This window comes from Scyliorhinus canicula, chromosome 16 (genome assembly GCF_902713615.1).
Source record: "Scyliorhinus canicula chromosome 16, sScyCan1.1, whole genome shotgun sequence".
In the NCBI taxonomy this organism is placed as follows: domain Eukaryota; kingdom Metazoa; phylum Chordata; class Chondrichthyes; order Carcharhiniformes; family Scyliorhinidae; genus Scyliorhinus; species Scyliorhinus canicula.
In genome coordinates this window covers 26,035,331-26,063,203 of record NC_052161.1, presented here as the reverse complement: position 1 = coordinate 26,063,203, position 27,873 = coordinate 26,035,331, and the positions used below count along the sequence as shown (strand labels likewise).

Here is a 27,873-nt window from a genome sequence, read left to right as displayed (position 1 = left end):
AGGCACTCAATGGTTTTAGAACAATAAAGCAGTTCTTTACATGAGTAGCGGGTGAGGGACAGATTTCTTTCTTCGTTCAAGATCTAATCACTTCTGACTCAGCTCCCTCAGAAGTATCACACAGGGACTGACTGATGTCAGCCAGAATACTGTCCCTGGCCAACCCACAGGTTGCCAGCTAGCCAATCGACTTCCTCAAAAATTGGTTCTTAAGATTCACTCGGTGCCAACGAGTCGGTTTTCTCCTTTCCTAAAAAAAACAAATCATCGAACACACTGTCCTGACGAGCAGGCGGCCTCACCTTAAGTCTGCCACTTAAAGGCACATTCTGATTATGAGTGCACAGACCAAATATAATTTTTTTTTTTAAAGAAATGGGAACAAAGGGAAGGACTCAACAATATCTTGACAGCTAAGAGCATCTCTTTACTTTATCTGAGATTAGAAATTTGCACAGATAAATCTCAATGCATACATTGTACAAAGATTTATTTTTAAAGCTTTTGTCGAAGGAAATCAATGATCCAGGTGCTTCAATCAACTCTTGCATGACAACGAAATATACTTGTTATAAAAGTTAACACTATAATCCAAGGTTAAGATTCACGCTAAATGTATACATCATTAAAGTTACTAATCTGATTCTGAATCGCTTGATGTGATATCAGCTACTATCTAAAGTCCAGTTTCAGGCATGTACTTTTGCTTATGTACATCCTTTAGTTTAAAATCCACACTAATTCTAAGATAGCATGTGTTTAAGATAGGTTGTTTCGTTGACAACACTCACTTAAACCAAAAGCCTCTGGGGTCAAGCTCCATGTCAGAGACTTGAGCACAAAATCTAGACTAACAACATTGTATTGAGTGCTATAACCTGGCAGAGATGTCATTTAAGAATTAAGACACAATTTGATTTAGTTGCATGAAACAGTGGGCTGAATTATGAAAAGACAGAAATTAACAACTTGTCTTTGCACAACACCTTCCACGCAGAAAAATATACCAAGGTAGTTCATAGAATGCAATCAGACAAAAATGGATGCCAAGTTAAAGTTTTCTGTTCAACATTGATAGAATCAGAGACAAATAATTTGATTACGGTGTCAATAGGATATATAATTTCTGGCAGCTAAGTCAGTTGCCTTCTTTTTCATGGTGAAAGCCACAATAATCCATTTTTTTCTGAACATTAGCGAGGAAGCTACTTTTGTGAAAATATTTCAGAGTGCAAACCACCTGAGAGACTGATAGGAGCAGTGAAGTGGTAGGCAAAATGACCACTGACAGACAGTTAATAGGTGCAGGCAGAAAGTGAATAATTTGTGGAACAGAATGTCTCCTCTAGACATGTGAGCTACTTCAAGGAACTGAGGAGCAAGTGGCTGGCATTGGGGATAAAATACAGATAGTAACAGAGAAGCTGTGATTGTTAGAAACTAGACAATTCATTTTACAGCTGGTATCCGAGTCCTGAATATTATCTTGCTTCCCAGATCCCAGGGTTTATTACAGAGAAGTAGAAATAATTGAGGAATAGGAGCACATGCAACAGGAGGTTCTGCTTCAAGCAGAAGCCAGAAACATGGCTAGGAGCAGACCCAAGCTGCTGCAGAGAGATTTCAAAGAGTTAAATTTTAGATGAAGGAAAATATCCAGGATAATAATCTTTGGACCATTCCTAAGGTCAAACATAGGACCAGGCAGGGAGAAAAAGTTGAGTATTGTAAGTATGTGGCAAGAAGGATGTTGTAGAGAAGTGGGCATCAGATTCTTGGGATAATAGGACTGATTTTGAGGTTAAAGAAGGTTGTGCAAAAGGGATCAACTGTCACCATGTCCATGTGGAAAGCGTAAGGAGACAAAGGGAAAAATATGTTTAAACCAGTTATGCAGCTGCAAGGGGAAAATCCACACTGGCTGGAGTCATACCTAGTACAAAGAAACTGCTTGTGCTTATGCAAGGTCAATCATCTTAGTCGCAGAACTGCACTGCAGAGTTCTTCAGGGTAGTGACTCAGGCCCAATCATCTTCAGTTGCTTCATCAATTAGTTTCTTTCCATCATAAGGTCCGTGCAGATGTTCACAGATGATTGCACAATATTCAGCACTATTTGTGACTCCTCAGATACTTAAGAATTCCATACGCCTATGTAGCAAGATTTAGCAACACTCAGACCTGGCCTAATAATAATTGAATTTACAGTGTAGAAGGAGACCATTCCTGAAGTGGCAATAATGGCAAGTAACATTCACATCACACAAGTTGTTGTTAGCATATCTTCACATGTATTTTTTTTTATCCTTTGGGGAATAGTGGGGAAAGTGGTGGAAGGACTACCGAGCTGATTATCAGCCCATTGAACCATGTTGAACATAGAACATAGAACAGTACAGCACAGAACAGGCCCTTCGGCCCTCGATGTTGTGCCGAGCAATGATCACCCTACTTAAACCCACGTAACCTGTATACCCGTAACCCAACAATCCCCCCATTAACCTTACACTACGGGCAATTTAGCATGGCCAATCCACCTAACCCGCACATCTTTGGACTGTGGGAGGAAACCGGAGCACCCGGAGGAAACCCACGCACACACGGGGAGGACGTGCAGACTCCACACAGACAGTGACCCAGCCGGGAATCGAACCTGGGACCCTGGCGCTGTGAAGCATTGATGCTAACCACCATGCTACCGTGAATGCTCCTTCTGTGGCCAACAGGTCCTGGCCTTGGAACCTGGAGCTTCTGGTCCAATGGGAGGGGGCTACCACCGCACCACAAGGCCTCCACACATCACACAAGTGCCAGGCAATGACCATCTACAACAAGAGAGAATCTAACAATCTCCCCATGACATTTAACGGTATTACCATGGATGAATCCCCCACTATCAACATCCTCTCACTATTAACATTCTGGAGATTACTGAACAAGCCATATTAATACTGCGGCTAGAAAAGTAGATCAGAGGTGGGGAATTCTGCAGGGGTAATTTAGCTCCTGACTCCCGAAAGCCAGCCTACCATCTACATGGCAGAAGTCAAGAGTGTGATGGGATACTTCCTCCAGTTCCCTGTAGCTCCAACAACACTCAAGAAGCTCAACACTATCCAGGACAAAACAGCTCACTTTTTATGCTTTGTACAATTTTGCATAGGTTCCTCGATGGTAACTAACCCCAGCCTGCTCAACTATGTCCAGCTGCCCGCATCCCATTTTTTTTGACTGGCTCTTTTAATCTGTTACAGAATGTGAACATTGCTGGCTACGCTTGTATTGGCTGCCCATCACCAATTACCCTCGAGGAGGTGGTGGTGAGCCACCTTCTTGGATTGCTGCAGTCCATGTAGTGTCGACACACAACATTTCTGTTGCACTAGTCACTCAAAGCTAGCTCCACTGGGCGGGACGTGATGTGACCTATGCCTGCTTAACACCAGACTCCCAAAGCAATTGCTCAATTTTGAATTCTGTCGCAACAGGAAACTCCTTAAAAAAAAACAAATGGAAATGCTTTAGCGATGTCTTCCATGTATCCCTCAAGAGGTCAAACTTAGTAGCTGCCTCATGAGACCCTGGCTTGTAAATGACCAAAAGACAAAGACTTATTCAGGAGGGCACTAAGCACAAATAAACTTTATAGGGAACATGCAGAGGTGAAGTTGATGCATCAGAGGTTCACACAAACCTCCAAATAGCCCATCTACCCAGCCCTTCAAGCACTGCTCATCTCAAACAAGTCTGAAAATCGCGTATTGGGCTCAGCAGTCATTTCAAAGCCCATCAAACCACAGTTAGAATCATAGAATCCCTACAGTGCAGAAGCCAGTCATTCGGCCCATCGAGTCTGCACCGATCCTCCAAAGGAATTCCCCACTCAGTGCCACGCACCCACCCTATCCCGACCTAACTTTTTTTGGACACTAAGGGACAATTTAACATGGCTAATCCACCTAAACCGCACATCTTTGCACTGTGGGAGGAAACCAGATCACCCGGAGGAAACCCACGCCGACACGGGGAGAACATACAACTTCATACAGATGATCAACGGTCAAAGTCTGGGTCCCTGGCGCGGTGAGGCAGCAATGCTAACCACTGAACCAAACTGAAGAAAGTCATCCTTAATCCCAAGGGACTGCTTACAAAGGAGGTGAATCAGCTGTCAGGAAGGAAATTCCAGCATTTTCACCCAGCGGTGATATGGCTCCAAGCCAAGGTAGCGTGCGGCTTGGAGGGGAACTTGCAGGTGATGGTGTCCCATGCACCTGCTGCTTTTGGTCTTTTGGACAGCAGAGGCTGTGCGTTTGGAAGACACTGCCACTGAGTATCAGTGGTGGAGGGAGTTCATGTTTAATGCGGTAGAGTTTGAGCGCATAGCATAACAAATAAAGCAAACAAGCTAGAAACACAAGATCAGCTTAAAGGATATGATGGGAGCAGCTTTTACAGAAAATGAGTTGTAAGTGGGGCATGATTTGGAGCTGAATATTCTCGGCTATAGGAAGAATATAGAAGAATAGTAGCAACAGTGATAAAAGACACACCGCCATCGCCATAGAAACAAAGGGATTCAATAAATCAGAGTGCAAATACCATAGATAAAAGTAATGAGCCAGAAAAGTAGTACGGCTTTGTTCAGAGTTGCCTGAAAAGCCCTGATAGTAATAATAATAATAATAATAATAATAATAATAATAATAACAATAAAAATCTTTATTAGTGTCGCAAATACGCTCCGGGTACACGGAGGAAGAATTCAGAATGTCTAAGTCACCTAACCTGCACATTTTTGGACGGAGAGGGGAAACCGAAGTACCCGGAGGAAACCCACGCAGACACGGGGAGAACATGCAGACTCCGCACAGTGACCCAAGCCGGGAATCGTACCCGTCCCTGGTACTGTGAAGCAACAGTGCTAACCACTGTGCCTGCAATACACAAATACTGAGTTTAGGAAAACGTAGCAAAAAGAATGTAATTATAATAGGAAATTAAACTATTCAGACTGGGCAAAGCAGATTATCTCATGTCGTAAAAGCAAGGATATATTCAGGAGTTTTCTAGAATATATTTTGACATATCAGATTAAGTGACAAGAAATAAACCAGATTCAGCCAACACTCTGACAGCAAGGGTACATCTTCCCACTAGTGACCATAATATCATTATGTTTGAGGAAGAGAAGGGACTATCACAAGCTAGGGCTTCATATTTAAGTCAGGCAAACCTCTAATGATTGAGAAATAAACTGACAGGGCTGAAGTGCTGATGAGTAAACATCTTGTGCGAGTATTCAAAAGTTATAGACCAACATAAAACCATTAGCACATATCCCCAAAACAGCAAATGCTTCAGTTGTGTTGTTAAGTAAACCTGTCAAACAGATGCCGTCAATATAACAGGAAGTGGAAATCGAGCAACAAAATGATATGAAAGATGTAATGAGAAGTGCAAAATGGAATGTGACTATCGTTGCCAAGTTGATTGATAGTTAAAGCTTCTTTAAATATATTAAACACCTATTAAAAAGTAGTGGCAGGCCGATTTATGAGTATGGGAAAACGGCAAGCAGAACGCTGGCGCACTAGCTCAGGAAAAGGGAGGTGGCCAGGGAGATAGGTAAAGAGTAGAGGCAGGAATACTGTCCTGGACCCAGTGGGGGTGAACGAGGTGTTTAAGGACTTCTATAGTAAATTATATGAGTCGGAACCCCCGGCTGGGGTGGAGGGGATGAGGCAGGTTTTGGATCAGTTGAGGTTTCCGAGGGATGATGAGGATCTAGTGGAAGGGCTGGGAGCCCCAATTGAGATCGAGGAATAATGGAAGGGCTGGAGGGCATGCAGTCGGGCAAGGCTCCGGGGCCTGACGGCTAGCCGGTGGAATGCTATAAGAAGTTTTCAGAGATATTGAGCCCACTGTGTGTGAAGACACTTAATGAAGCAAGAGAGAAGGGAGTCCTCCCCCCAAAAGCCTCGATTTCATTGATCCTGAAACGGGAGAATGATCCGGAGCAATGCAGGTCATAAAGGCCAATTTCTATACTGAATGTGGACGCCAAACTGCTGGCTAAGATTCTGGCCACAAGGATAGAGGACTGTGTCCCGGGGTTGAAAGGGGAAGACCAGGCGGGATTTGTAAAGGGCAGGCAACTCTCGGCCAATGTTCGAAGGCTTTTGAATGTTATTATGATGCCCTCAGAAGGAGAGGAGGTGGAGGTGGTGGTAGTGATGGATGCGGAGAAGGCTTTTGATTGAGTGGAGTGGAATTACCTTTTTGGGTTTGGTGAGGGCTTTATTGACTGGGTGTGGTTGCTCTATCAGGCACCAGTAGCCGAGTGTGCGTTCGAACCGGCTGAGGTCAGGGTATTTTGAACTACACCGAATGACGAGGCAAGGGTGCCCCCTCTCCCCATTACTGTTTGCTCTGGCAATAGAGCCATTGGCCATGGCGTTAAGAGCCTCAAGGAACCGAAAAGGGCTGGTTCAGGGTTTCTCAGTCTCGAGAAGATAAAGTTCACCTTAAGAGGGTCAAATGGACCTGAATGGTCAGGTTCACCCGGAGGTGGCAGCCGTTCGTCAACTTTCTCAGGGAAAATTAAAATGTCAGCAGATGCAGTATTCCGGGGGCGCGGATTTATTTTTTTAAAAAGGTTGTGGCAGACCAGACTGTGGATGAACAATAAAGAAAGAGCGCACCTATTAAATTACTATTTTTTCCATTTCATAGTGAGAAAGAGGATAAAATATCAGTGGTGCTGGGGAATCTAATAAAATCGTGGGGGGAAATCATGGGGGTATAGCTTCAGGATTTTAAAACAATTTAAAAAGCCAATGGAGAAAAGAATGGGGCCCAAAACAGACCTGATGATTTCCACCCGAAAGTATGAGAATAGGTAAGAAAATTGAAGATGAATTAGCAACGTTTCTTTTTAAAGAAAGGATTCAGGAGTTGTGCCTGTGCAGTTTGGAAGATTGCAAATGTCAATCCATTATATAAAAAAGGAGGGAGAAAGCAGGTAACCAGGACCACGTCAGCTTAATGTCAGTTAATGGAATTGATCATCAAGGCAGAATGACTGAGTGGCTAAATATGTACAGGCCAATTAACAAGGCTGAGTACATATTTGTAATATGTCTGACTAATCCAATTAGTTGAAGTAATTACTGGACGGGTCGATAGGGGTGTGCCTATATTTGCTGTCCATATGGACTTCCGGCAGACACTTGATAATGATTTACACAACAGATTATCAAAAGTGGATTTGAAAGTAACCTTGTGATATGGGTTAGCAATTGGGAAGTACAAGAGAGAGGCAGACTGAAAGAACATAGAACATAGAACATAGAACAGTACAGCACAGAACAGGCCCTTCGGCCCTCAATGTTGTGCCGAGCCATGATCACCCCACTCAAACCCACGTATCCACCCTATACCCGTAACCCAACAACTCCCCCCCTTAACCTTACTTTAATTAGGACACTACGGGCAATTTAGCATGGCCAATCCACCTAACCCGCACATCTCTGGACTGTGGGAGGAAACCGGAGCACCCGGAGGAAACCCACGCACACAGGGGGAGGATGTGCAGACTCCACACAGACAGTGACCCATGAGGGGAGATTGAATAGTTTAGGCCTATACTCTCTTAGAAGAATGAAGGGAGATTGAATTGAGGTAAAGAAGATGCTAAAAGGTATGGATAATGGGCAGTTTCTGATTGGCGGGATGCAACAAGGTATTACGTAGGGTTTGCACTGGGGTCTTGGATTTTATCGTAGTTCCTAACAACTCAAATAATGGAGCAGAGAGTTGTGACTCCAAGTTCACTGATGACTCCAAGTCAGGAAGCAGAGCAAGGATCACAAAGTTAAGAGGGAACATAGAAATACAAATGAGTGGTCAAACCAAGGACAAATTTAGACATCAATATACATAAATCGCTAAGGTGCACAAATATACAAATTTGTATTAAAATTCACTGCCCTCCATTCTGATGAACAGCATACTACATCTGAGCAAAGAATAACTGGAAATACCACATGATCTAATATTGCTCCTGTATAATTTTTTCTTATCGTTCGATATGAAATGTTTACTGGGAAACTGAATGGCATCAGGACAAGACTGAAGAAAATTCTTACCACAATTACTTAAAACTGCAAAAAAAATTCAATTACTAATGACAAAGTGACAGTAAATTAAGTCATCCTTTAACTTTATCCTTGGCTCACGATGGGAATGAACCACCTCCATCTACCCTGGCTACACATTAGTTAAACCTTAAAATATAACAGTTTCAGCAGGTGACATGTAGCAGAGTGGTTACCATTGTTACTTCACAGCTCCAGGGACAGGGTTTGATTCCCAGCTTGGGTGACTGTGCAGAATCTGCATGTTCCCCCCGCTTCTGTGTGGATGTCCTCCAGGTGCTCTGGTTTCCACCCACATGTCCTGAAAGACATGGGGCCGGATCCCTGAACCCCGACGCAGAAATCGCGGCCGGCACGGGGGCGGAGAATCCATTTTCCCCACAAGGAATCGAGACCGGCTCTGGTTCCCCGATTCAACGGGTGCCGAAAAGCAACGTAATCGGAGAGTACAAAACTCTGCCTAGGACCTACCTGGGGACATTGCCAGAGGCCCGCTTTGCCCCCGACAGTCCTAACTATTGATGGCATGGAGCTAATATGGTCCAGGGTTACTCGCATGGCAGCTACGGACTCAATCCGCGGCCGCCCTGGTCGTGGCAGGCTGATCAGAGGTGCCCGTGCCGGGGGGCCTTAAAGGCAGCCGGGAAATGTTCATGCGGCCGATCGGTGGGTTTATTTTTCAGGTCCAACTCCGGGGTCCGAGTTCACTGGAGGCCGCCGCTGTGCGCATGCACGGCCTGAGGCCCAGAAGTGCAGTATCTGCAGCAAAAGCTGCTACATCTACCCCGGGTCCATGCTAGCCTCCTGCAGGGCTAGGAATGTGTGGCCCTTTCATGCCAGTTTTTCTGGCATGAAACTCCAGTTTTGACACTGGTATGGAGACATAGTCCCAATAACGGAGAATCCAGCCCTGGCTTGTTAGGTGAATTGGAAATTCTGAATTCTCCCTCAGTGTACCCAAACAGGCGCAGTAGTGTGGTGACTAGGGGATTTTCACAGTAACTTAATTGCTGTGTTAATGTAAGCCTACTTGTGACACTAATAAAAAATATAATTTTGCTGTTGCAATTTCTCACCACAAAATGTTATTCCCCCTGAAAAAATATCAACTGACAGAAAGCCTATCCAACACTTGATACTCCAATCAGATTGAGGTGTATGAACTGATTTTTTAAACAGCAATATGTACATTATTTACCTCTTTAAAAGGCTGCTGTAAAATAATAATGGCCTATTTTTGTTTACCAACAAATTCATCACAAAGAAATTGGAAGGCTTGAAGTTTCAGATTTTGAAATGGAGAAGGTTTGTTAATTTACAACTGCGCCCGCTAGGACAGTTTATTCTTTGCTCAGATGCTACTCATCAGAATTGAAGGCACTGAATTATACTGTAATACCTTACAATTGACCATAAAGCCTGTACACTTCATCGGAATAGTGACAACATTTAAAATGTATCATTTTGTAGTAAGGAAGAGAGGGCCAGAGACACAAAAAGGCCAGGATCTCAGCTAAACCTGCTGGAGAGAGTGGCTCAGGACAATTCACAGCAGGACAAAGCAGTGGTGGGTATGGGCTGTTCCCGAGATTCCACAACAGGACCAAGTCTTGCTGGTGTGAGCTCCAGGATCTCTAATGAACAACCCATATGGAAATGTAACATTGAATGACAAAGCAAGTGAGATTGTGAGGACCAAGCATACTCACCTGTTGCATTAAAGGTAAGCAAAAATAGTGGGTCATGAAGTTCGGGTGACTTGGGCCATGAAAGTCGGCCAGCATGGGTCGCGATGGTCGGCCGGCGTGGGTCCTGAAGGTTGGCTCGTTGGTAAAAATGGGTTCCCGGAAAAAAAGTTTGAAAAACACTGCTCTGGAGAAATGGACCTTGGGGTTACCGAGCAGTTACTTGGAGCACAATGCACCAACTATTTAAGTAGGGCAATTTAAACTGTGTTCTTGGCCATCCTTTGTGTTTTGTTCCCAAATCCAGAGGTGCAGGGAAAGGGGCTCACACAAAAAACTCAACTTGACCACTCATGCATCCAACTCTCACAATAAATGTTATCAAGTCTGTAAAACAACTTAGGAAAGTGGTTGCCTTGTATTGTTCCTATTGTGGAGAAGACTATTATTTTCTCCAATCTGGCAACAACTAAACTGAAAAAATGTTGGCAGTGTTTTTCATAGTTGCCAGAGAATTGGAAGGTATTAGAATTCACTGCCCTCTATTCTAACGAACAGCATACTATATCTGAGCAAAGAATAGCTGGAAGTGCCACATGATCTACTATTGCTCCTGTGTAATTTTTTCTTATCATTAGATATCAAATGTCCACTGGGAAATTGAATGGCATCTGGACAAGACTTAAGAAAATTACTACCACGATTACTTAAAATTGCAAAAAAATGTAATTACTAATGACAATAATAATTATCCCATGGTCAATGTCACAGGGCTGTTTGTGGGAGTTTGCTGCACACAAACAGCCTGGCTCATTTCTAGCGTGGTGACAGTGGCTGAACTTCAAAGATACTTAGTTAGCTGTAAAGTGCTTTAGGACATCCAGTGGCCAAAGGCACTAACAGATAATTTATAGTTTTACTACATATAGAGCACAGAGATAACTGCTGTCAAAGTAGAATATCGAAGACCAACATAATTTACATTTCAGGCATAAAGATTTGACCTTAATTTAACCTTTTAGGTGTGGTTTGAAATAGCATATCTAAAAAGAATGACATGGATTGAACTGTCACTAATGGTGGGGAATGAACAAAGTCACCAACGGCTGGGGAAACAGTTTCATGTCTTTTCAATTGTAGAATTCTCTGTCCTACAGAGAACATAAGAAACTTGACTTATCAAACACTGAATATTTAGGAATGACATGTTTAACTTAAATCTTGTAATTGTTAGTCAAACATCTTGCAGGAAAACTGTTAAAACAGGTTTAATTTTTCACAATGCAAATCAAAAGGTTTTGGAACCAATAAAAAAAAAGCACACCAGTTGCTACCAGAAACCACTTATCACGAATAGTTGCAAATATACAAAAGGTACCTACTAAAAGTTTGCAAACATAGCTTTGCATTGTTCACTGTGTTAGGCAATGATGCATGCATTTGTTGACCTTTTAAAAAATAAAGCACCCAACATTCCTTCAGTGAAACATAACTAGGAGCCAGCTGCCTGTAATTTCTATATTTTCGATTCAGCTGGTAATGTTGAGAAAGATTTCAAAGGACCAGCAGAAAGTTTGCGCAAAGAATGAAGGACAGTGCAGCGATAACCTAAGGGACAATGGAAGCTTCCCCCCCCCCCCCCCCCCCTCAGTTGAAGTCAGTGCAAAGATACTTCTCCCTACGTCTCCCACACCCAAATAATTTTTGACATCCTTAAGTCAATGAGATTCAAACTTCCGTTTGGTATCTTTATCATGCTAAATTTGTAAACTGTTTCAGATAAAAATCCCATCAAAAAACATGAACACGTAATTTAGTCCATCAAGCCATTCTTCTGCCAGATCTTGAGCATTGCAATTTCCATGGGCACTGTAGCATTGTTGTAAAAAAAAAACTATTGAGGAGCACATCATACAGAAACCTGACATTTCATATGATCGTATACCCAACAATTGCTTTTTTGCCCCACTCTCTAAACCCTCTTATCCCTCTTCCAACCACAACAATCTACTCTTTCAAGCACACTAGTTTTTCATCTGTAAGGCAGCACCCAGCATCAGTTGGTTCTTTCCAACATCAACATGGCAAAGGCACACCACATTGTCTCCCATAACTTCTTATTACACAAAAAACTTCAAAAAATACCTTTTTTAATTAATGTGCCACCATAGCATGAGCACCATTCTTCCTTACTACCTGATGTCTACTCCACACCACCCCCCCCCCCCCCCCCCAACCTGGGAAAATGCCTGGGAAAAGCTGATTATTTGTTAACTGCTCCATTGGATTTGGATTTGTTTATTGTCACATGTACCGAGGTACAGTGAAAAGTATTTTTCTGCAAGCAGTTCAAAAGATCATTAAGTACATGGAAAGAAAAGGGAATAAAAGAAAATACATAATAGGGCAACACAAGATATACAATGTAACTACATAAGCATTGGCATCGGATGAAGCATAGTGTTACTGAGGTCAGTCCATAAGAGGATCATTTAGGAGTCTGGTAACAGCGGGGAAGAAGCTGTTTTTGAGTCTGTTTGTGCGTGTTCTCAGACTTTTATATCTCTTGCCCGATGGAAGAAGTTGGAAGAGTGAGTAAGCCGCGTGGGAGGGGTCTTTGATTACGCTGCCCGCTTTCCCCAGGCAGCAGGAGGTGTAGATGGAGTCAATGGATGGGAGGCAGGTTCATGTGATGGATGGGCTGTGTTCACGACTCTCTGAAGTTTCTTGCTGTCCTGGGCCGAGCAGTTGCCATACCAGGTTGTGATGCAGCCAGATAGAAAGCATCCTATGGTGCATCTGTAAAAGTTGGTAAGAGTTCATGTGGACATGCCAAGTTTCCTTAGTTTCCTGAGGAAGTATAGGCACTGTTGTGCTTTCTTGATGGTAGCGTCAAGATGGACCAGGACAGATTTTTGGAGATGTGAACCCCTAGGAATTTGAAACTGCTAATCATCTCCACCTCGGCCCCATTGATGCTGACAGGGGTGTGTACAGTATGCTTCCTGAAGTCAATGACCAGCTCTTTAGTTTTGCTGGCATTGAGGAAGAGATTGTTGTCACTGCACCACTCCACTAGGTTCTCTAGCTCCCCCCTGTATTCTGACTCGTTGCTATTCGAGATCTGGCCCACTATGGTCGTATCGGCAGCAAACATATAGATGGAGTTGGAACCAAATTTTGCCACCCAGTCGTGTGTGTACAGGGAGCAGAGCAGGGGGCATGAATGCACTTCCTCTAAATCCCAACCACCATATTCTTCTGGGGCAGTGTTAAGCATTGAGGAAAATTAGAATTTAAAAATGTAATTGGGATAAAACAAAATAATACAGGGAGAGGAAAAGATGTCGAGATGTGAATTAGTGAGAAAGTGTTTACCTAGGTGACACGAAGAAAATAACAAGGGTATAGAAAAGGTAACATCAAAGTGGAGAGAGATAAAAATTGATACAAAACGCGAACTCAACAGGTGAATAACATCAAAGGGAAAGAATGGTACATCCAAAGCATAATGACTGGGGAAGAAGAGAGACGTACAGAAGCAGCTACCATCAGCCACACCCGGTTGCAGAAATAGTCTCCTGAAAACAGGTTATTGCTAAACAGGCAGCTGATCAAGATCCAATTTGAACGAGCAGATTCCGCCTTTGCTGAAACTGAAGACTGTTTTCCCACAAACATGGCCACATAACCCAAGTGTGTTAATTATTTGCTGGATTTAGCTTGTAGAGTTTTATAATACTGGATGGTATTTGGGGTACCTCAGAGCTCAGGAATGTAGGTAGTTGGGAACAAAGGGGTAATTTCCTGTAATACTGTGTATGGCCAATATACTTGTGTGTTGTAGTGTATTATAGTCGGTTGTATTTTTTTTTCCCTTTTACATTAATAAATATTCTTTAATTGCTCACACAACTGGGATATTTCCTTCTTGGTTCACATATTTTTCTCACAGCATACCAAAATGAAAGTACATACCACTAAGAACCGGTGTTCCAAGTTACCCTTCTGGGTTTTGGGACACTCTCGCATTTAACATCAGCAGGGTTATTAACATCAGCAAAATAGAATGCAAATAAATTAGTTTTTTCTGTTCCGCAAAAATGGTATTTACTGTATGCCTGCCAAATAATGTTGCACAATCTTGAGGGCAATGAGACCACAGCCTTGTGTTCAAATAATCCAGGGTTTAGAGAACCCCAAAGTGTATCATGGAGTTCACCTGACCCACAACGTTTAATAGACTGTGTTACGGGGAGCACACGGCCCACACTACAGGTGTGGTAGAGCAGAAATGGAAAAGTAAATTTCAAAACAAAACAATGTTTATTCTATGAACTCAAGTTAACCTTTTTGAAACATAGTGAACATCTTAGCAACCATCAATTCAAATACAACTCCCAAAGAATACAACACTAAGTAATCTTTAATAACTTCCCAAACAACATCCAGAAGACAGAAGAAACACCTTTTAACTGAAGCACATCAGGTTTACATTCACTACTGAAAACATTTATAATTCTGAATTCACCAAATGATCAAGAGATTGTCTTTTCATGGCAGAAAGATCAGCAGTGCACCCACTCTGTCTGGCTTTAGCTCCAACACTGAAAACAAAACTAAAACACACCCTGCAGCAAACAGCTTAAAACAAAAGTAAAAAGCTGACAGACAGCCCAGCTCCACCCACACTCTGACATCACTGATAAACATCCATTTCTTAAAGGTAAATTTCTTAAGCACCCATATTCTGAAAGGCACTCTTACATGACACTTAATACTTAAAACTGTATTCTTGTGGAAAGCACAGATGCTTCATGTGAAAAGCACTGCAGAAGTATTCATACGCTCATTGACATTCCTCCACTGCAACCGTAATTAATTTTAAAATCTGTAAAGTGCCCTGGGACAGCCTGAGTTCTGAAAGATGTATGAGAAATGCAAGATTTTTTTCCTCATCTTTATTGGCCTACTAATAAGAAGGTTTTTAAGCTTAAAAAAATAGTTAAATTAAAAGCTCAACCCAGAGATCTCTGTATTTCAACCATTTAAAAACTGTTAACTTCATAGTAAAGCAACTTAGCAGCCAACAACTGTGAAATAAGCTAATACCTGAATATATGGATGATAGAACTGCGCTCACTGATACAACTATGGAATTAACTGACTACTTCACACTAGCTGCTTGAACCAAGTGGCATTGAAGAATAAACTGCATGCCAAAATATTTGTATTAGTAGAACATGCTAAACTCACATAAGTGGCAGTGCCACAAGTACGAATTATAGCAAATGCAATGTAGTGAAGAGTTCAAAAGCAAAAAAAGGACACTAGTCTCAATAATAACTTTTAGAAAAGGCACATGTACCAGTTCTTTCTAATCACTACTTCATTCAGCAAAAAAAAAAGAGAGAGAACTTTTTAAACAAAATCCATTGCACATTTAATTGAATAACAATTTGTATTTAAAAAATGCCCTTACTTTGGTTTAAAAAAAAATATCATGGTGCTTCTTAGGTGTGTCACAGAACAAAATTTGACATACGGCCACTTACATTCGGGCTAATGATCAAAAGCTTGCCAGTGACACCCATAATTGCAAAAGGAAGAAAAAAATGCAAGTCTGTCGATAAACAAGCATGATCACATTTCATTCAGCAAGTGAGAAGTGATTACATTTTGGTAGGAAGAACAAGGAAGGACAATATAAAATAAAGGATACAATTCTAAAAAGTGTGCTGGAGAAAGAAGAAGCTGGGCTATGTGGGCACAAATCATTGAAGGTGGCAGGGCTGGGTGAGACCATAATAAAGGATCTTGAGCTTTTTAAACATAGGCACAGAGTACAAAAGAAAAAACGTTTTGAGAGCCTTTATAAAACACTGATTTGCCTGCAACTGAAGCCTTGCGTCCAATTCTGGGCACCAAATTTCAGGAGATGGTATTATTCCTCCCCCCCCCCCCCCAATAATAGTAGAGATCACCATTACTGATAGCCAGCCATCCTGCAGTCAGTTGTACTTGAAAATAAACAGCAGATTTACTTTATTCTTGCAGGTGTTATGTCATTGGTTCATTGATTGTTCGGCTGAAAACTGAATCAAGTAAGTGAAAACAATTGGGAAGCCTCAAGGACAACATAGCACCACTCAAAACCAGAGCAACATGAAAGCACTTTATCTACCCCATGACTTCTCAGTACACAGCAAAATATCCATTCAGCTTCACTGATGCATTTTAAACAAGAACATTTGAAAATAAACTGTATAGATATTTCTGATGTATAAATCCACACAGACTAAATTAAATTAACATTTTCAGCCAAAGACGTGTTATAAATCTTTGTAACCAACACACAAGGATTGACAAAAAAACGCATAGAATCTGGAAGATTTTTCAATTCATCAAGCATATCTCATCCACAGAAGGCATATATCATGCTTTGATTCCAATTCTGAAACTTTAGGGTCAGTTAATCATCTGGAATCTATTAAAACCAAATCACAATCTAATTTATAAAGATATTACATAATAAGACAAAATTTCAACGAGTAAAAGCAAATTATAAAATGGCACACCAATTAATGTTCAGAATATATCATTTTGCACGGTTAAATCTTTTACATCAAGGTTCTCAATTTTATTTATGCTCCTCTGCCAGTTACAAAAACTCCAAAGACCCGCATAATACAAGTATTCTTTTCTGTATAAAAAATTGGTTACAATTAAACATACTTCATTTCATTTTGCATACTTGCAACAAAAATTGATGCTGGGGCTGGTTTTCAAATTGCTCTCTGGTCTAAAGCATCCCTGTATCTATAACCTCCTACTGCCCCTATAATCATCCGAGGTCACTGCACTCCTCCAACTCTGGTCTTTCATGCATCCCAGATTTCATGGTACAATTGCTAGCATCCACATATCGGTCTTTTGGTTACCTGTATTAATTTGTTTTGTGGCTCAGAGTCAAGTTTTGTTTGATAATGCTCACGCAAGCGTTTTTGGGCATTTCAACGGTATGTGACAAGTATAAGTTGTTGTTGAGGCTGCAGGAATACCTGTGAATCAATGCCAGCTTGTGCTTCTGCAATTTTTAAACCCTCTCAATGGAACTACAATTTTCTTCAATTTCTTAAGATTTTCCTCCATTGCTACTTCGAATCATCAACTCTTGTTCCTGATTAAATGCTTCCCTTTATAATGAGTATCTGGCCTAGCAATTCCCCCAAAACACCCAAATGAAAATCTGTTTCCATCACGGAGTGACAGGCACTCTCACCAATCCTGTTCCCCAAGTGCTTCTCAGTGGAAATCTGCCTCAGCCCCCGACTGACAAATGCTTCAGTCGATCCACTTCCAGAGGAGCTCAGAGGGCCAGAAAAAAGCCAGATATCACAACTGGAAGGTGGGTTTTAAGGAAATTACTTCAGTTGAAAGATGCTCTTGCTATGAATATCATTCATTTGGTTTATTTAACCGACGCAATCTTTTTCCTTGGGCGACGTGATTTGATGAGATGCTTTAAAACCTTGCCACAACCTCCAGCGTATTCTGGATCCAGGCCTGGAATTCCTGTTTTAAACTGCTTGAATAGGTCACAAACAACAGAACATTGTCATTTGCTTAGAATCAATAAGACAGAAACCATAGAATGTCTACAAAGTAGGAGACTATCTGTCCCAGCTTTCTGCATGGGTGACTCCACCATAGCCTTTCCCCATAGCCCAGCAAGTTTTCCCTCTTCAGCTGCTTTTCCAATTCCTTACTGAAAACCATCAGCGAATCTGTCTTTACTGCAACCTTGCGTGGTACATTCCACATCCCAACTGTTTAAGAACCCCTGATGTTACCTGCAATAGTGTCTCAAAACCCCCAAGGATAACTTGAAACACTGATTCTTGGTGGTGTATTTTTATTTGGAATAATGTGAGGAACAATGTACAGGTTGAAAATCCTTTACTTGAAATCCACCTTTTTCTTTTGAGCGCCGACATGATGCTACGAGTGGAAAATCCCACAAGGCTCTGAGAAGGTTCCCAGTCGATGCGTAGGTCTCAACGCGCCACAGACAGTCACAAGCCCTAGGTGGGGCTGTTTTAGTGCCAGAAGCTCAACAAAGCCAGGCGTGACTACATTAAATTTGTGTACTCAGTGATTATTGCATTGAAAATGTCGAAAGGGTCTTCAGATACCCCATAAAAAGGAAGCCCGTGAGCTTATCTATAACACAGAAAGTCAACCTTTTGGGCGGGGGGTGGGTGCAATTTAGCGTGGCCAATTCACCTATGCACATCTTTGGTTTGTGGGGGTGAAACCCACACAGACATGGGAGAATGTGCTAACTCCACACGGGCAATGACTGGGGGCCGGGATCGAACCCGGGTCCTCAGCGCCATGAGGCAGCAGTGCTCACCACTGCGCCGCCGTGCTGCCCTGAAAGTCAACTTATTACAGAAACTGGATTGTGGTGAGAAGAGAGGCATCTTACAGAGTATGGCGTTGGAACGACCACCATGTATGATCTTAAGAAACAGTAGGACAAACTAGTTCTGTGCTGAACATGATCAGAAGCTAATGAAAAATAGAAAAATATTGCACAAATGTAAAAAATGAAGATCTTGAACACGTAGAGTGGGTTCATTAGTATCGGAGTGAACATATGCAGCTTAATGGTGTACTTATCCTGAAACAAGCAAAGATCGATCATGATGAACTTAGAATTGAAGATAACCTTGGTGTTATTGTTCCGGGAGACACTGACTACAGCTGATGAAAAGGCCCCTTAAGGTGTTAAGAATGCCAAGGACAGATTAACTGTGCTGGGATTTGCTAATACAGCAGGCACGCACAAGTATAAACTTGTAATAAGAAACAGTATGCGTCCTCGCTATTTTAAAGAAGTGAATACTTTATCGGACCATTAATTACGCAAACAAGAGGACATGGGTAACCAGGTTGTACCAGCAGTTTGTGCCAACTGTAGGGAAGTGAGACTGGATGATAACTGCTCGACTTTCCTATTCCTTGACAACTGTTCTGCACATCCCCAGCTGAACTTCTCGTCAAGAATAATGTTTATGCCATCTATTTTCCCCCAAATGTGACTTCATTCATTCACCCATGTGACCAAGGTATTCTTAGATCAATGAAGAGTAAATATGAATATTGTTTCTTCAACAGCATGTTGGCAGCAGTGAACAGTGGTATGGGTGTGGAAGGTTTCCAAAAGGAGTTTCCCATCAAGGGTGCCATCTATGCCGCTGCTAATGCATGGAACACCGTAGATGAAGAGACCCTGGCACAACCTACGTTCAATGTTCGAAGAAACTGCTATGACAAAAAACATTGCTTTTTGATAAGGACAAAACATATTCTGTTTCACCCTCATGCCTTTTATATTTACTGTTAATCAGAAAGAAAGAAATGCACATTGCACTCTCTTACGATATTCCAAAGTTGGAAAACATCAGCAAGATGATGTGTGTGGTAGCGCTGCACAGAGCCTTTAAGGGGGCAGTTCTTGCAGCCCTCGTGCCTGACTCGGGGCCATTTTATACAATTTGCGCTGTAAAAGGTTCATCTATTTTCTCTCTCCAAATATGCTGTCTGACATGTCCAGCATTTTCTGTTTCTCTATTGACACTTGTTGGTGAAGAATCTCATTTTAAATTGCTGGATTTTAATGGGAATTTGGGAGCATGGCTTTTCAAGTCTGCCCATGCTACCAGGTAGTTTCAGTTGAAGTTACTGCCTGTTCCCAGCAAATACCCACCTTTCCCGAACTCACTTGAGACATCCCTTCTTCCCAAGCAATATCCGATCTTAGTAACTCTGTAGGTCAAATCCAGGTAATAGTTACCACACAATACTACTTCATATAATTTCTACATCGCAGGAGGCCATTTGGCCCATTTGGTCTGCACCAGCACTCTGAAAGAGCACCCCACAGAGACCCACTCCATCACCATCTAACCTGCACATCTTTGGACTGTGGGAGGAAACTGGAACAGCCATTGGAAACCCATCTGGACATGGAGAAGAAAGTGCAAAACCCCTGACACGCATCCAAGGCTGGAATTGAAGCAAGGCAGCAGTGATAACCACTGTGCCACCCCTTAGGTGACTAAGTCTGGGGAAACGTCTTCTCTTCCTGGTTCAGTGAAAGCACAAAACTGCATCTTTTAGAGAATATCTGCAATCTGCCGTGGCTCTAAATGTTAGATGGAACAGACCTCCATGACTCATAGATGGAACTGACCTGTCCGACTGTTGGATGGAGAACCTGCCTCCCTCTACAATGAAGGTGCTAGCAGGTATACTGTTTTGTCTCTTCGATATTCCCCTCTGTGGATTTATTAAAGTCTCGATGAAATGGAGAAAAGAATCCCGATCATCAAAAGTCCTTCCTTGGGTGAATTTGCATTCAATCCTTGGAAAGCCAAGTACATGATATTGCAGACATCCTGGAATATTCAGAGCATCGAGGCCGGAGGAAGAATGTCCTTCTCGGTCTTCCAGAAGTGGAGGGTAAGACTCTCGTTAAGGTTTTTAAAAAATAAATTTAGAGTACCCAATTCATTTTTTCCAATTAAGGGGCAATTTAGCGTGTTCAATCCACCTTGCCTACACATCTTTGGGTTGTGGGGGTGAGACGCACGCAAACATGGGGAGAATGTGCAAACTCCACACGGACAGAGACCCAGAGCCGGGATCGAACCTGGGACCTCGGCGCCGTGAGGCATCAGTGCTAATCACTGCGCCACCATGCTGCTTTGCCACTAGGCATACTTGCTGTTTACTCCAAATGGCATATAGTGTTAGACGTATTAGATGCTGTGGTATGAAGAGACAAAAGTTCGGTTCCTTTTTCACCAACACACTTTTATTTCTTCCAGACTCTGCACAAAACTACACACATCACCAGACCCAGAGGCCACCTGAAGCCCCTTTACGTATCAGTGTCAATTATTGGACACTTAACATAAATGAGACAACTAATTGCAATGTCTCTTAACCCATTACTCAACATATAGCCAGCCCTATTGTTCAACTCCTTTGATGCTGCGTCAATTTCAAATAAATTTGCTGATGTTCTTTATCAATCATTAATATTTCATTCGTAGTCCGGAACTGGTGAACAGTGCTCTACGTCCATACTTGAATATCGGTGCGCAACACACTACCATTCTGCACGGAAGAATAATTTAAGCAGGAAACTGCAGTCACGCTGCCCGTTCACTCGAATGTTAAAAAGTACAACCGTCACCAGAATTACTGGCTGTGACTTAAGATGGTTCGTGTCACTGTAGTAATGTGTGTTTAGGTTAAGGTGACTACAAAAGCTGCTCAGGTTTGGCACATGCTATTTATGGCCACGTAAGAACATGTCAATTGCATTTGTGTCTTGTAATCCACTCCTACTCAATTTGTGCTTTTACAATTCTGAAAATAAAATTTACAGTATCTTAATTTCTCTTGGCACCTTCTTTCACTGCCACTTAGTGATTATGCAAAATAATGCAGGGTGTAACACAGTATCAGATTCTTTCAGATGAACTACAAAACAAATTTCAAGTAACACAAGAGTATCTGGCAGCAGTACAGAGCAAGTTTAATTGTAAGAAACAGACAACTATTTGTTCTGGGATTAGAAACAGAATTAAGTGTGGACTAACATTTGTGTCAGTTTATTGTTTCACCAACCTACGCACACAGATTTGGCCTGATTCAGTCAGTCTTACAATGCCCTTGACCTTCATTATTCATCTGGCGATTACATTCTGTAACTGCTTTCTTAAAAAATATAGATTACATGATTTACTTCACGATCAAGGCCAAAGCTTCAGAGTTTCTAAGGTTCAAAAGCATGGGAGGCTCAACAACAAACCATAGTTCCAAACCAGAGCCTCAGATGTCAAGATGGTGGTCCCAAAAAAATGTTTAAAAATTTCTCCACACTTCGATGCTGGCCTAGACTCTGATGGCCCCATCACCAGAGTTAGCAGGCAGTGAGACCAATTCCCACTCCAGAAATGTAAGCACATAATCTCGGCTGACACTTCAGTGAAGTACTGAGAAAATTCTGCAGATGAGATATTAAACCAAGAACCCACCTGCTTTCTCAGATCGTGGACATAAAAGCGGTCATGCTACTTTATGAAGAGGAGCGGGGAAATTTTGCTGTCATAAAACCAATGTGCTGGATGGACTCCCAATTTGCTCCACAAATAAAGGGCACGGTTCTAAGCAATCTCGTGCTCAAAAATTTATCCCTCTAAAATTACAGAATAGATGACAGAAAACCAATCACGACAAAGAGTTGAATACATTCGTCCTGTTATCTAAAAGCTGCGACTGCAACCTTCATTTTCTTGTCATAAACCTCACAGCTACTAGGGGAAAGAAATTATACAGGAGTGTCATATATATTTTTTTTAATCAATACACTTACCTATTTGGCTACATAAAGCGGCAAATGGATGCTAATGCTTATTTCACTGCTGCCCCTGAACCAGCTCCCAATGTGCTTGACATATTGAGCAACTCTCGATGGGCCAAATGGCCTAATTCTGCTCCTATATCTTATGAACTGATAAGACGGCCAGTTCAGTTTCTATCAATGGTAACCCCCAGGATGTTGATTGTGGGAGCTATGGTAATGCCATTGAATGTTAAGGGCCGATGGTTAGATCCCTTCTTGTAGGAAATGGTCATTGCCTGACACGTATGTGGCATGAGTGTAACTTTCCATTTGTCAGCCCAAGCCTGGATATTGTCCAGGTCTTGCTTATAGAACAGACTAGATTTAATCATAGAATTTACAGTGGAGAAGGAGGTCATTCAGCCCATCGAGTCTGGACTGGTCCTTGGAGCACCCCACCCAGGCCCACACCTCTGGCCCACACCTCTGGCCCATCCCCACAACCCAACCTACGCCGTTTTGGACACTAGGGGCAATTTAACATGGCTAATCCACCTAACCTGCACATCTCTGGTGTGAGTCAATATACTTATTCGTATGGCAAGGTTACAGATGGGGATGATGGTGGAGTAAAGGAATTCTTTACTCGTCCTAAACTTGCTCTTCACAGAATCAGAGTTGTTACAGCACAGAAAGAAACCATTTGGCCCATCACACCTGCACAGCTATTCAAATAAGCAATTCACCTATTGCCATTCCTCCACCTTTTCCCATAACTCTGCACAAATCTTCCTTTTCAGATAACAGGCCTATTCCCTTTCACCTCAATTTTACCTGCCTCGACCACATTCTCAGATTATATGCCAAACCTTAACCACTCGTGTGTTCACAATATAATCCCTCCGTTCTGGCTGCTCCTCCGCCTCCATTCAATAGCTTTTGTATCTCATGCGTGGTTGATTTATAAACTAGCTGACTTATCTCATTGTTTTATCTCGATATGGGCCTTAATATATCCACACCCCTCTAAATTTACTGCCTCTGTCTCATTCTCAAGTATTCTTGGATTCTACTGCAGCTTATTCTGCTCCGTTTTGGAACTTAGTGCCTTCATTAGCCTTGTATCATCTGCAAATTCAGTCACTGTTTTGAATCCTATCACTTCTAAGTCTTCTGCGACTCATAAAATGTTTTTTCCCCCCCCCAAGAAATATTTTTCATATATACAAAAATACATAAGCCAAACCTCGACAACAGTTAACAAAACTCACAGTCCACCCTCATCTTCCCGCCCCCATGCCTCCCTGCCGTCCAAAAACAAAACACACCTGCTGACGCCCCAATTCACATTAAAGAAGATGATAAACATCTTCCACTCCATGTATGGCAAACTTAACTTTTTCCTAATGCAAAAATTCTGCCAGGTCACTCACCCATACCCTCATCTTTGGTGGCTCCGAGTCCCGCCAGCTTAAAAAAATCCATTTCAGGGCTATCAAGGCCAAGACATCGGGCCTCTCTCCTCACCTGAACCCCAGATCTTCAGACACTCTGAATATCGCCACCTCCATGCCCAAAATATCAGACATTACATTCGAAAATGCCTTCCAAACTGCCTCAATCTCGGACACGCCCAGAACATATTCACATGTTTCTCCAATAGTAACTGAACGTTCTCAGCAGAGCCAACTACGTCCCGCCCTCACCAATCCTTTTGCAGAAACACTCTCCTCACCTGAGAGGTTTTCCCCACCCACACAATCATCCCGTTCACCTTTCTGAAAAAAAAGCACTTAGGAACAAAGATGGGGAGGTTCTGAAATATGAACAGAAACTCGGGCAGCACTGTCATTTTCACTGTACATGCCCTGTCAAAGACAAGGGCAACACATCCCACTCTTGCCGTCCACTTTCTTTCATACACTCCACCAACCGCACCCCTCATCAAGTTCGACTTATGCAGCTGAGCCCAACTCCTCACCACCCAGTATCCCAAGATAGCAGAAATTCACCCCTACTACCAAGAACAACAACTCCCACAGCCTCCTCTCATTAATCAGGAACACCTTGCTTCCCCCCCACGTTCCATTTGCATCCTGAGAAACTGGGTCCCCATGATCAAAACTCCGCACCCAGTCAGAAATGTAAACAGGTGGTAATCTGCATACATAGACCCTGTGCTTGACCCCTCACCTTTCAACCCCCCCCCCCCCCGGCCGACGTCCGAAGCGCCATTGCCAAGGGCTCTATTGCCAGAGAAAAAGCAGCAGGTAAAGCGGGCACCCCTGCCTCGTCCCCCGGTTCACCAGCCTTCGGCGTCTTATACAACAGCTGAACCCAATCCACAAATCCCTGTCCGAACCAATCCAACACCTTCAACAAACATACACAATCAACTGGGTCAAAAGTCTTCACCGCTCCATTGCCCTCACCACTTCCAGCCCCTCGGAGGGCATCATAATAATGTTGAGCAGCCTGTGTAAATTCGTCGACAGGTGTCGCCCTTTCATAAACCCAGTTTGGTGCTCTCCCATTACATCTGGCACACAACCCTCTATCCGCCAACATCTTCACATCCACATCTAACAGTGAATTTGGACAGCATGACCACCCTGCTCCGGGTCTTTGTCAGAGATATGGACATCTACAACAACGTGCAGGGTGGGGGATTGTTTCCTCCCTTGCCATCAACTCATTATACATCCCAAAAAGCAGAGGTTCCCAGCTCCAACCCGAACCTCTTATAAAAATCGGCTGGAAACTCATCTAGTCCCGGTGATTTCCCCACCTGCTTCGAATCCACAGTCCAAATCAGGATCCCCATCGCTGAACTTTCTGCTTCTCCACTCTCAGAAACCCCAGTCCATCCAAGAACCATCTCAAACCCTCCTCCCTAATCAGAGGCTCCGATGGTTAGCACTGTTGATTCACAGCACCAGGGTCTCAGGTTCGATTCCCGGCTTGGGTCACTGTCTGTGCGAAGTCTGCATGTTCTCCATGTGTCTGCGTGGGTTTCCTCCGGGTCTCCCCACAAGTCCCGAAAGACGTGCTGTTAGGCGAAATAGACATTATGAATTCTCCCTCTGTGTACCCGAACAGGTGCCGGAATGTGGCGACTAGGGGCTTTTCACAGTAACTTAATTGCAGTGTTAATGTAAGCCTACTTGTGACAATAAAGACCCCTATCATCCCCTTTAGCTCCTACACCACTATGCCTCTCTCATCCCTCACATTCCAATCTCTCTTGCCACGGCCTGCTTCCTGAATTGATGCAGCAACAACTTGCTCACTTTTCCCTCATACTCATAGACCGCCCCTCTGTTTCTCTACAGCTGCCCTCAAAGCCCTCAATCAACAAAATAAACAAAAACACATCCCTGTGGGATAGTTAATATTCCCCAAGGCTGACGCTAATTCCTGTACAACCAGACTCCAGCCACTATTGGTCAACCATTCAAATATCTCATGGAAAATCTTCATTTTCAGCACAACTTTTACAGAAGAATTATGTCACGGTCTCGATTAAATCCAAGCACACCAGATCCATTGTCATATTCACATCATACTGTAGAATATTAAGCTCCTTTGTAACACCAACAAAAAAGTCTGATGAGATTGACAGGTTCTCCCTTCATTTTGGTTATTTTATAATTTTATATCTATGGGATATTCAATGATCTTATCACAAATAAGGGTCTCCATAAATTTACTAACAATGCATGTCAAACCCTACGATCTGTAGTTTTTTGTGAATACTAATTTTGTCTTCATTCTAAGAGATTTGTGCCAGAGTTCCTGCGATTCTCTCTTTAGATTTCCTGAACACAAGGAGGCAAGAACTTTGATACCTTGCTGGGTAGAAACTAAACCCGGATAAAAATTTACATCCTTGCTGCAAATTAACGTTGTTTGGTTATAAAGTTGTCATGTGAGAGTACCTTTAAGAAATGGGTGTGTATATAAATATCTGTAGTGAGAGTACCTTTAAGAAATCGTGTTTACTACTGCAGTGATGTCAGAGAGTGGGTGGAGCTCAACTTTTTACTTTTGTTTTCGGCTGTTTGCTGTAGGGTGAGTTTTAGTTTTGTTTTCAGTGTTGGAGCGGATGCCAGACAGCGCAGGTGAACTGTTGATCTCTCTGCCATCAAAAGACTATCTCTTAATCATTTGCAGAATTCAGAATTATAAATGTTTTCAGTAGTGACTTTAACCTGATGTGCTTCTGATAAAGGATTTGTTTTTAAGTCGATTGGATGTTAAAAAGGAAAGCTTAATGGTTTACTTAGTGTGGTATTCTTTGGGGTTGTATTTGAATTGCATTGCTAAGATGTTCACTGTATGTTTTAAAAAGGTTAACTTGAGTTCACAGAATAAGCATTGTTTTGTTTTTAAAAATACTTTTCCATTTCCGCTGTACCACACCTGTCGAGTGGGCCGTGTGCTCCCCATACCATAATCTATTAAAAATTGTGGGTCAGGTGAACTCCATGATACACTTTGGGGTTCTCTAATCCCTGGCCGATAATAAAGTGCACAGCATTTCTATGACAAAAAGCGTTCACTCCCGAGTATTTCAAAAAGGAACGAAAGCACTTGGCTTCAACTGAAACAGAGTCTGGGACTGTTCCATTTCCCTTCCTTTAACCATTCAGGATTCTACACCCGACGCAATGCCAATGCGTTGGCAAATCACAGGAATACACAACCGCTCAGTGCAGTGCCCAAGTCTCTTGTCAAGTGCAACATCATGTACAAAATATTTTTGTTGCAAAACCTGTTAGTAAACACGTAGCAAACCCAGGTTAAGAGAACAATAGGGCAGATGTGATGAGATAATAACTATTTTACAATCCTGGTTAATGGCTCACGTTTGCAGCGTCCGGCTTATTTAACGAGGACGGATGTGGGGGAAATCAAGGGGAAAGCGTAAAGGTCTCAACACACGACAGGCACCGACTCCATGGATGGGAGTCACAGGAATGTCTCAGGCTGCAGCAGGGAGGGAGGCAGGGAAGGGGGGAGCTGCTGCGATCGCAGGGCTGGTTAGTGGCCCCCGATTTGGGTGGGGGGGGGGGGGGTGGGGAGGCAATACCGACAAACACGAAATGCATCCTACCCGACTCAACAGCAACTCGCAGGCCCTTCGCGCCTCATCCGGCCAGGCCCCAGCCGCCTTGTTGTCTGTCTCTCTGCCCTCAGCGGTGCATCGTCGCCGAGTGACTGCGGCAACTCCAGGCGCAACCTCTCGCTCCAATGTCAACGGAGAATCGCCCGCTCGACCCAGAATGGCTTCTCCCCGGCTGGAAGGAACACCTCTGCTCCAATCCCCACCTCCTGTGCCCACCCCCGGGCTTTTGCCGCAGCTCCGGCCCCTGACACGACAACAAACACGACGTCACCACACCTCCGGCGTCTTTCTCGACCAATCACCGGCAAACTCCTCCCTGCCGACCAATCACCGCCACAACTCCTTCCCGACCAATCACTGCCAATCGCAACCGGACCAATCGCCGCCACCTTTCCCTTTCGATCAATCGCCGCCACCCACCTCCCGGCCAATCACCGCCAAACTCCTGCTCCCGACCAATCACCGCCAGTTCCTTCC

General features: G+C 43.0%; 1 protein-coding gene across 2 annotated transcripts in view; it reads right to left on the bottom strand.

Annotated features, from left to right (window-relative positions):
- Positions 1-27,656, bottom strand: part of ccdc186 (coiled-coil domain-containing protein 186) — a 120,342-nt gene extending 92,686 nt beyond the window's left edge. For both annotated transcript variants that reach the window (XM_038821389.1, XM_038821388.1), the window contains exon 1: positions 27,385-27,656. The gene's annotated coding sequence lies outside the window, so the exon portion shown is untranslated. The remainder of the gene's footprint in view (positions 1-27,384) is intronic.
- Between the last annotated feature and the right edge of the window lie 217 nt (positions 27,657-27,873).